Genomic DNA, 8,608 nt, shown 5'->3' on the forward strand with positions numbered 1-8,608 from the left:
CGTTTGCTTTTTGTTTTGTAATCTGTGGAAACATTATTATTTTATTTTATAATTAAGAAATTTGAGTCACTTATAGGAATGTACGGGACTGTTGTCCTTTTCTAAATTGTCTCTGGTAGGGATAGTGAATTTCGTATAACTACATCTCAGCGTATCTAAATGTTAGATGTAAGTTCGATGTTATGGAACTTTAAATGTTATACGTATAAGCATAAGGTTAAAAATCTCATCTCGCTTTCTGTACATGCAAAATTGGATCATATGGGTTGTTTAGTAGAGATCAAAATAAACATATTCCGATTATTCAATATATGCTTTAGACTTGTACTAAGACTTATAATCTATTAGAACGGACTGATAACATTATTATTTTTTTAATAATCATATTGGTTGAAATTTGCAAGCATGTTATAAAAATGTTGAAAGATTATTTTCGCTTTGCAAATTTGAATCCTCTTTAGTCTATAAAGTTGATTTTTAAATAATATTCCATACATGTAACCTCATTTTCCTTTCTGCAGATGTTTCTGAAAAATATGTACTAAAGTTCCAATTTCAATGTTTGTTATAAAGACTCAGCGTGTGACCTCGTTTAACAAAATATATAATAATACAGGTCGATGACCTTTATACCTAAATATGTCATTCTAACATATTCCATAAATGTGAAGGTATGTACTACCTCGTTTAGGAAACATTTTTTTATTGAATAAAAAAAAAAATTATATTCAAATATTTTTTATAACATACTTCATAACTTAAAACATATTCTATGGTTGATAATTGAATGAATGATATATTAAAATGATAATCGAATTAGTGAAACATTATCAATTGATTGATATTTTGTATATACATATATATAAATAGGGGCGCTTAATTTTCCTTGTCAATCGTCTGATACAAGACTGGTGTTTATGAAAATAACTACGTATAAGTTTTGTTCTTTATTACAAAACATGTGCTAAAGATTAAATACGTTGCTAGTTACTATGCTATTAACATAAAGACAGGTCCATTCGAATCGTAGACGCGTAGTTGTGTTTATACATTTTTACATATGAATTAATTTCAGTATGAAGCGATCTCAGCTTTTCTAGACTAGCAATTTTCTGAAAATCCGAATGTTATGTTTGATTTTATTATATAAGATTTAATAATACATTCAAAACAATTCTATGTCGATTTCCGAAATGTCTATTCCAATGGCAGGACGAGTTAAGATAAATAAATTTGACCTTGAATTGGTATTACGTCATTGGTCGAAATTTAACATAATGCTATTGTTATTGAAGTTGCAAGTAAAATTAAAGTTGATATAAGTAGTTCATTGGGACTTTACGGATTAAGATATATTGAACAATAATTGTATGGGACATATTAGAGAACAGCTAACAAATCGTATGGAATATAATATAAATCTAAGGTTTTCTTATCCTTACTGTCATTGGAATATATTATAAGTTCACTTTAATCTGAATTGTCGTTGGTTGGTTACAGCCGGTCACGCCATAAGCGACCAATGAGCGTTCAGTATTTAGATTATTAAACACTTGGATTATCATTTCAGAAATTGAAATTGAATTGTAATATTTCTTTGGCTATATTTAGTTTAGATGTAATTATAAAGCTTAAAAATTTGATTCAGTTATGCCAATGTTTACATCTTCTAGATGTTTTTAAATTATTCATAAAGTCGTAAGTTCGATGAATGTTGTAGAATATTTTATCGTAATTTAACAAACATGCGTCCAAGTTTATAATAATATTTTGCTTAACGAATAACCGGTTCCTGTATTTAACGAATCGTTATTGTATATCAGTTACCGTTCACTTCAGATTAACGAATTTTTCGTAGCGACGCCTTTCGCCTCGTAAGCAATTTTACCATCGATAAACACAGATCGTGTCTAGAATTTAGTAAATAGACTTATAACAGTAAATAATTGAATATTTATATATATTTTATATTTTGTAAATCTTGGTATAACTGGGTGTCATTATAAATCTACCATCAATATTTTGTAAATACTACGATGTATTCGCTTACAAAATGTATTTGCTACAATAATAATTGTAAATGCTTACAATCCAGTCCAATGGGAAGAGTCAGTTTAAAAAAAAACGTTTCACATTTGAGAGCTTCACGTCCAGAAACTCTCATAGAATAAAATTCTAAAAAAAAAACACAAATAAAGATTTTTTTTAATTATAATACGGTACACTGTTATGCCATTGAATTCTACAGATATGTGTGCTGATTCTTATTGCTTATCTAAACTGTGCGTATTAAATAAGCTTAGAAACAGAACTATTAATGGCGTGATTTTTTAAAAACATTATTGACAATATAACTAAACGCTGAAATTATAATTTTTTAAACATCACAATGAAGTTACTAGACTAGTGTTTGGTGTTAAAATAAACGTATGTTAATTAAATATTCAAATATTGATGTGCGCGTTCACTAATTCCGCACTAAAATTTGTCGATTATTATTATTATTTATAAATTTTATCTTAAAATCGTAACTCTAGTGCAATAAAGATCTAGTTAACAGAGTCTATTTAATATTTGATTAGGCCACAGACTAAATAAAAATATTAATAAACATACATGTTATTACTAACCTACATTTTATCGTTTATACTCTGCGGCAAATATTATTATTTTACGGATGTATAATAAAAATTAAACGTCGGTTAATTTGAGTGTTTCAATAATATTCTGTACGTCATCAGCTTTATGACGTCACTGTATATTAGCCGCCATCATGTAATATTTTTTTGTGATTTGTTTATTTGCAATATTTTGTATTATTTATTAAATATATTGAATTATATTTAGTCTGTGGTCTACACTAATAAATGATTTAGGTATGCCTGTATAATGTAACGTCAGGTTCACCTAGTGTTAGGGTATTTACATGTATGTAATTGTGAGTATAAATTATAAGGATATTATATTATTTTTATAGTTAATTTTAGTTGTATAAAATAATTTACTAGGCTTATCAAATTTTATCTTCTAAGTTTATTATGTGTTGGCGAATTCACTAAAAATATTGTTCCATTTATTCTGTATTTATTAAATTGTGATTTTGTAAATTTATTCAATGAAAAAGCCTTAATAAATATCTAATGGTATATACTGACTTTCATTTTTATTTTGTTACGAAATAAATCCCGGAAACAGACAGACAGAATTATTATTATTTCAGAAATATTATTACTTATTTATACAAACATCCATTCTTATTTGTCCAAACCCGAATTGTTTGAAGAAAATAACTTTCTTTTACATGCAAAATTTAAAGTTGAAATGTTTATAAATGAGTATTACACGTTTCGGTTATAAAGGCGGCGTGTAACAAATAAATTTAAATTATCTTATTGCTATTTATTTCCGAAATGATAACCAAATTGGAGCAGCGTGGTGTAAAAAGTTCCAAACCTTCGCCTCAAGTGCGAATCCTATGAATACCACAATTGTAATTTAACACTTAACCTTACATTTAAAAGCACATGAAACCATTGGCCATATGTCCGAAATCTCCCCGGATTTCGTATTGGACTGCAATTCCATCGAATTATGAGACAGAGCCGAGATGGCCCAATGGTTAGAACGCGTGTATCGTAATCGATGTTTGCGGGTTCAAACCCAGGCAAGCACCACCGAATTTTCATATGCTTAATTTGTGTTTTTAATTCATCTAGTGCTCGGCGGTGAAGGAAAGCATTGTGTATTGGACAGGGTGGTGGAATATGCTCCAAACTTTCTCCTCAAAGGGAGAGGAGGCCTTAGCCCAGCAGTGCGAAATTTAAGGCTGTTACTGTTATGAGAGTGAGGAGAGAGAGGGTGCATCTGCGCATATATTTGTACACAAGAAACGCTACCGTAGCGAACTGCGCCCTGCCATCGTGTTTGACGCGAGCACTATAATTATGACCGAATATACGATCGTCGTGACCAAAACCAGTCAGAAGTACATTATCGTTATCGTGTATTATGAAACTTGATTTTTTGCAGAGTGGACTTAATACAAATTTAAAATTAAATTTAGATTCATAAACAGTTCAGTAGCTGAGTTACAATTAAGATATTTTTAAATTTGGACCGATAATTATTGTTTAAATATTGAAAAATATCCAGTGTTTAATCGTTTTTATAAATCAGAAGAAAAAAGTAGATTTTAATCGAAACTTTTTTTTAAATACATTTTTGAAGTTGCAATTTTGACTTATTTTGAAAAAATCTAAAAAACGTGATCAAAAATGGTTCACTTTTGCATCATGCATATGGGGATTAAAGTTATCGCAAATAGTCACCCCTATCACCTCCTAACGGGAATACGTCGAATTATCAACAACCCTGTATATTATGGTAATATGTATGTCACCGTATGATTACAAAAGTCGTTAGATTACAATCTGACGAGACAGATTGTAATCTGTCGAAATATTGTGAACTGTGAAATATGATTGCAATTTAGCGCATTATTTCTCGCTATATTGTAATCTATATATGTATATGTAAAATTTTCTAGTCATTTAACAAAATTACACATTTCCGTATTTCCCCACCGGATTATCGATTTACTTGTTCGTATACTGTGCACGGCGACACTACTGTGATACCTGTATTGTATGCACTAGAGAATAATTAGAGTCCGTATAAAATTGAGTTATTTTCATTTATGTTTTGATATTTATTAATACAACAACATATGACTTTGCCTAATCTATATTAAATAATGAGACTCGAGATGGCCCAGTGATTAGAACACCCGCATTGAGGGTTCAAACCCAAGCAAGCACCACCACCACCTCAAATTTCCATATGCTTAATTTTATTACAATTATTTAATGTGTGCGGGGATGAAGAAAAACATCGTGGGAAAACTTGCCTACGTTGAATTAAAATCTTCCTTGCGTCTTTCTAGTGTATTCCACCAAACCGTATTGAGTAGCGAGGTGGTATAAGCTCCTAACGTTCTCCTTAAACGAATCTTTAACCCAGAAATTAGGAACATTTGCAGTCTGATACTTACTTTAACTTTACTATAATATATTATAACATTTCTAACTAATAAGGAGTTGGAAATGTAAAGTGTATATGGATTTTACTCATAAGAAGGCGGAACGCAGAGACAATTTTTTCAAGATACAAATTACTGGTTTTGCATTATTGCATTTGCATTGCATTAGCAGCCTTTAAATTTCCCACTGCTGGGCTAAGGCCTCCTCTCCCTTTGAGGAGAAGGTTTGGAGCATATTCCACCACACTGCTCCAATGCGGGTTGGCGGAATACACATGTGGCAGAATTTCGTTGAAATTAGACACATGCAGGTTTCCTTACGATGTTTTCCTTCATCGCCGAGCACGAGTTGAATTATAAACACAAATTAAGCACATGAAAATTCAGTGGTGCCTGCCTGGGTTTGAACCCGAAATCATCGGTTAAGATGCACGCGTTCTAACAACTGGGCCATCTCGGCTCAATTACTGGTTACAAATTTTTAAAACTAAACTAAATTTTTGAACAGTTTTTACAATTTTTTAAATTGAGAGCTCAGAGCTCAACCCAGTGGTTAGAAAGCATACATCTTAACCGATGATTGCGGATTCAAGCCCAGGCAAGGACCACTGAATTTTCATTCTTCATATTCTTAATTTGTGCTTATAATTCATCTCGTGCTCGTCGGCGAAGGAAAACATCGCGAGAATCCTGCATGTGTTTAATTTCAATGTAATACTTTCTCTTCAAAAAGGGAGAGGAGCTCTTAGCCCAGCAGTGAAACATTGTGGGCTATTCATTTAATTATTAATGTTTGTTTAGCGTTACTTGTTTATTTAAGTTAAGGAACATCAGCTCCATTATAATATATTAACAAGTAATAAATGTTAATAATTCAAAATTAGTAGGTTTACCTTTTATCCGGTTACTATTATATTAAAGTATATCTTATATATGAAGGAAGGATTTGTAAATAGCATAACTAGCTAGTGAATATACTCTTCTTATTGCTGATTGATTGACTAGCGTCGCTGCGGAAGATGGGTTGTAAACCAGAGGTTGAATTTCGGCCAATGGGCGATCTCCAGTATTAGTATTTCGACAAAAGTTTACTTGTTGCAATGTCTTATTTTTTTTCTATTAATCTATCTGTTCTGGTATTGGTAAACGGACGGGTCACTTGATGGTTAGCGTTGTGGTCATATATACGCCCCTAATTACGATGAGATATTGACGCTGTAAGAAATATTAAGAATTCTATTTCGCCAATACGCCGTCTTATTGTTACAGTTTGGCGGTAGGTAGTAGCTGACGAGTGGGTGGTACCTACCCAGACAGGCTTCCACAAAACTCTATCACCGAGTCTATTTTTCTTTTTTAAATAAATTTATTATAAATATAATGAAAATAATAAAAAAATTGTAGTGTATTAATAGTCTAAATAAGAAACGAAATTACATAAAAGCTAATTAAATAAATTAAAATTAATTTTAAAAATTTTACTCATAGTCCGATAAAACCGCGAACAAAACTTTTTTTTTCAAACACCCACACGGTTAAAGCGAAGGTATAAGCCGTACATTACTAGTGCGAAAGCTTCAGTGTCTAGATATTTGTAACTTCTTTGTATTCGTTCGCTCGAAGAACTGTAGAACTATTCTGTAAGAATAAATTCATAATTTACCGCTGAACACGATGGTGAAATGTCAAAAAGTGTTTGTACGACACGATGTGTGTAATACGACATTGACTTAACGGTAATATTTCATATCGAATCGGAAAGTGAGTCGGCTTTCAAGAGTGAGTAAATCATTTTTCATAAATGAGTTCTTAGTACCACTGCATTCGTATTATGGATAATTTATACTATCTATACTAATATTATAAAGTAACTCTGTCTGTCTTTTTGTTGCTCTATCAGATCGAAGGTTCACGGGGAACCGATTTGGATGAATTTTGGTATGAAGCAAACTTCACGGAAGGACAAAAGCTATTGGCATAGACATTTGCATGACTAACACCTGGCGATCAACCGCTAAAACGCGAGCGGAGCCACGCGCGACAACTAGTGAAATATATGTTGTCGCCACTTAAAATTTTAATAAAAACGTATTCGTTACTAAGATGGCTCGCCTATTTTGACAAGTGGTGATACCTGCACGGAGCTTACTTCACGTGATCGACAGATGAGTTCACTTTATTCGGCGCCTTAGCGAAGGAAACATTACAGGAGAAACGTTTTGGATTAAAGTAAAACTGGTCCTTGGTATAATTTTCGCTTATATAGACATAGTTATTTTTAAGATTGTGATTGCGTGGATAATTTGTAAATTTGCGATTAAAGTATAATAAGTCAAACGTTTTCTATATTGATTTATAGTTGTAATTTGTAATGTGTTTTAACATAATATATGTCGTAAATTAAAGTGAACTTAGTATTGGAAATTAAATAAATGAGCGTTTAACATTTCTGTTTTTATACAACACAAGAATAAGTACGATACTGCTTAGCTGCGCCGTGGTTAACATTTATTTTTATTATTTATGCAATTTAATCTAACGTTATGTTTCGCGGTAGAATATGTGATGAGTGGGTGGTAGCTCTCAGACGAGCATGCAAAGACTTATTCAAAACTATTAACACAAAACAACTCTACACAATGCGCTGGTAAAACTCAGTCGTCAAACCAAAGAATGTTCCCTAAGTAAATTTCATTTTCATTTCTGAAGAGATATTGTTTTCTTTGATACACAAACAGAAAAATATTTGTATGTCTCTTATTTCTGTTGTTTTATCATTTATGTAGTAGGTTTATAATATAAAGTATTGTCAACAAATATAATATTTATTAAATATTCATGAACGTATTAAAGTATTCGGTGTATTCATTCGCTTACCACTTTAGATACAAAATATTTTTTCCTATAAATCCCGTGATATTAAGATAAAACATTTTGTAAAATCGAAAATTAATTAATAATATTAGAAATTTCAAGTTTTAAAGCATTACTTGGACACCTTATCCCTCCTGCCAATTATATCTTAAGTGTGTGCTAGAAGTATACCAAAAGTCTGTCCCAGAACTCAGTATACGGATATTAATCATGCAGTTTGCAATTCAAGTAAAGAGGCTTAAATTCATCGATAAAAGTTTATTGATAATTTAATATTATTTTAGGTCAAAACAATAATATTTTTTTATTGTAATTTGTGTGTAATTTTAAATAATATTCTACCACAAATTTGAATTATTAATTACGAATAATAAATTACCAGTGTTTTAAATTATTACCCACCTTCAAAATAAGCTATTTTGATAAGTGTTTTGAAACCGCTTTCAAGGAGCTTGAGGCTCTAGTTATTTCTTCGCATTAATGTGTATCAAAAAATAACGAATTTTTCTTTGACCTCCCTATTAAAACATACTACATATTCTTCCAGGTCCATCAAAATTAGATAAAGATTAACGATACAAGTATACTTCACCCCTGAAGAGAATTATGATTGCATACGACTATGTGCCTCGCCAGACAATAAACAAATTCATCAATGGAATGACGACCAAAATTTTTTCGTTCATTTCCTTGATA

The sequence above is a fragment of the Vanessa tameamea genome, chromosome 22 (genome assembly GCF_037043105.1).
Source record: "Vanessa tameamea isolate UH-Manoa-2023 chromosome 22, ilVanTame1 primary haplotype, whole genome shotgun sequence".
NCBI classification, from domain to species: domain Eukaryota; kingdom Metazoa; phylum Arthropoda; class Insecta; order Lepidoptera; family Nymphalidae; genus Vanessa; species Vanessa tameamea.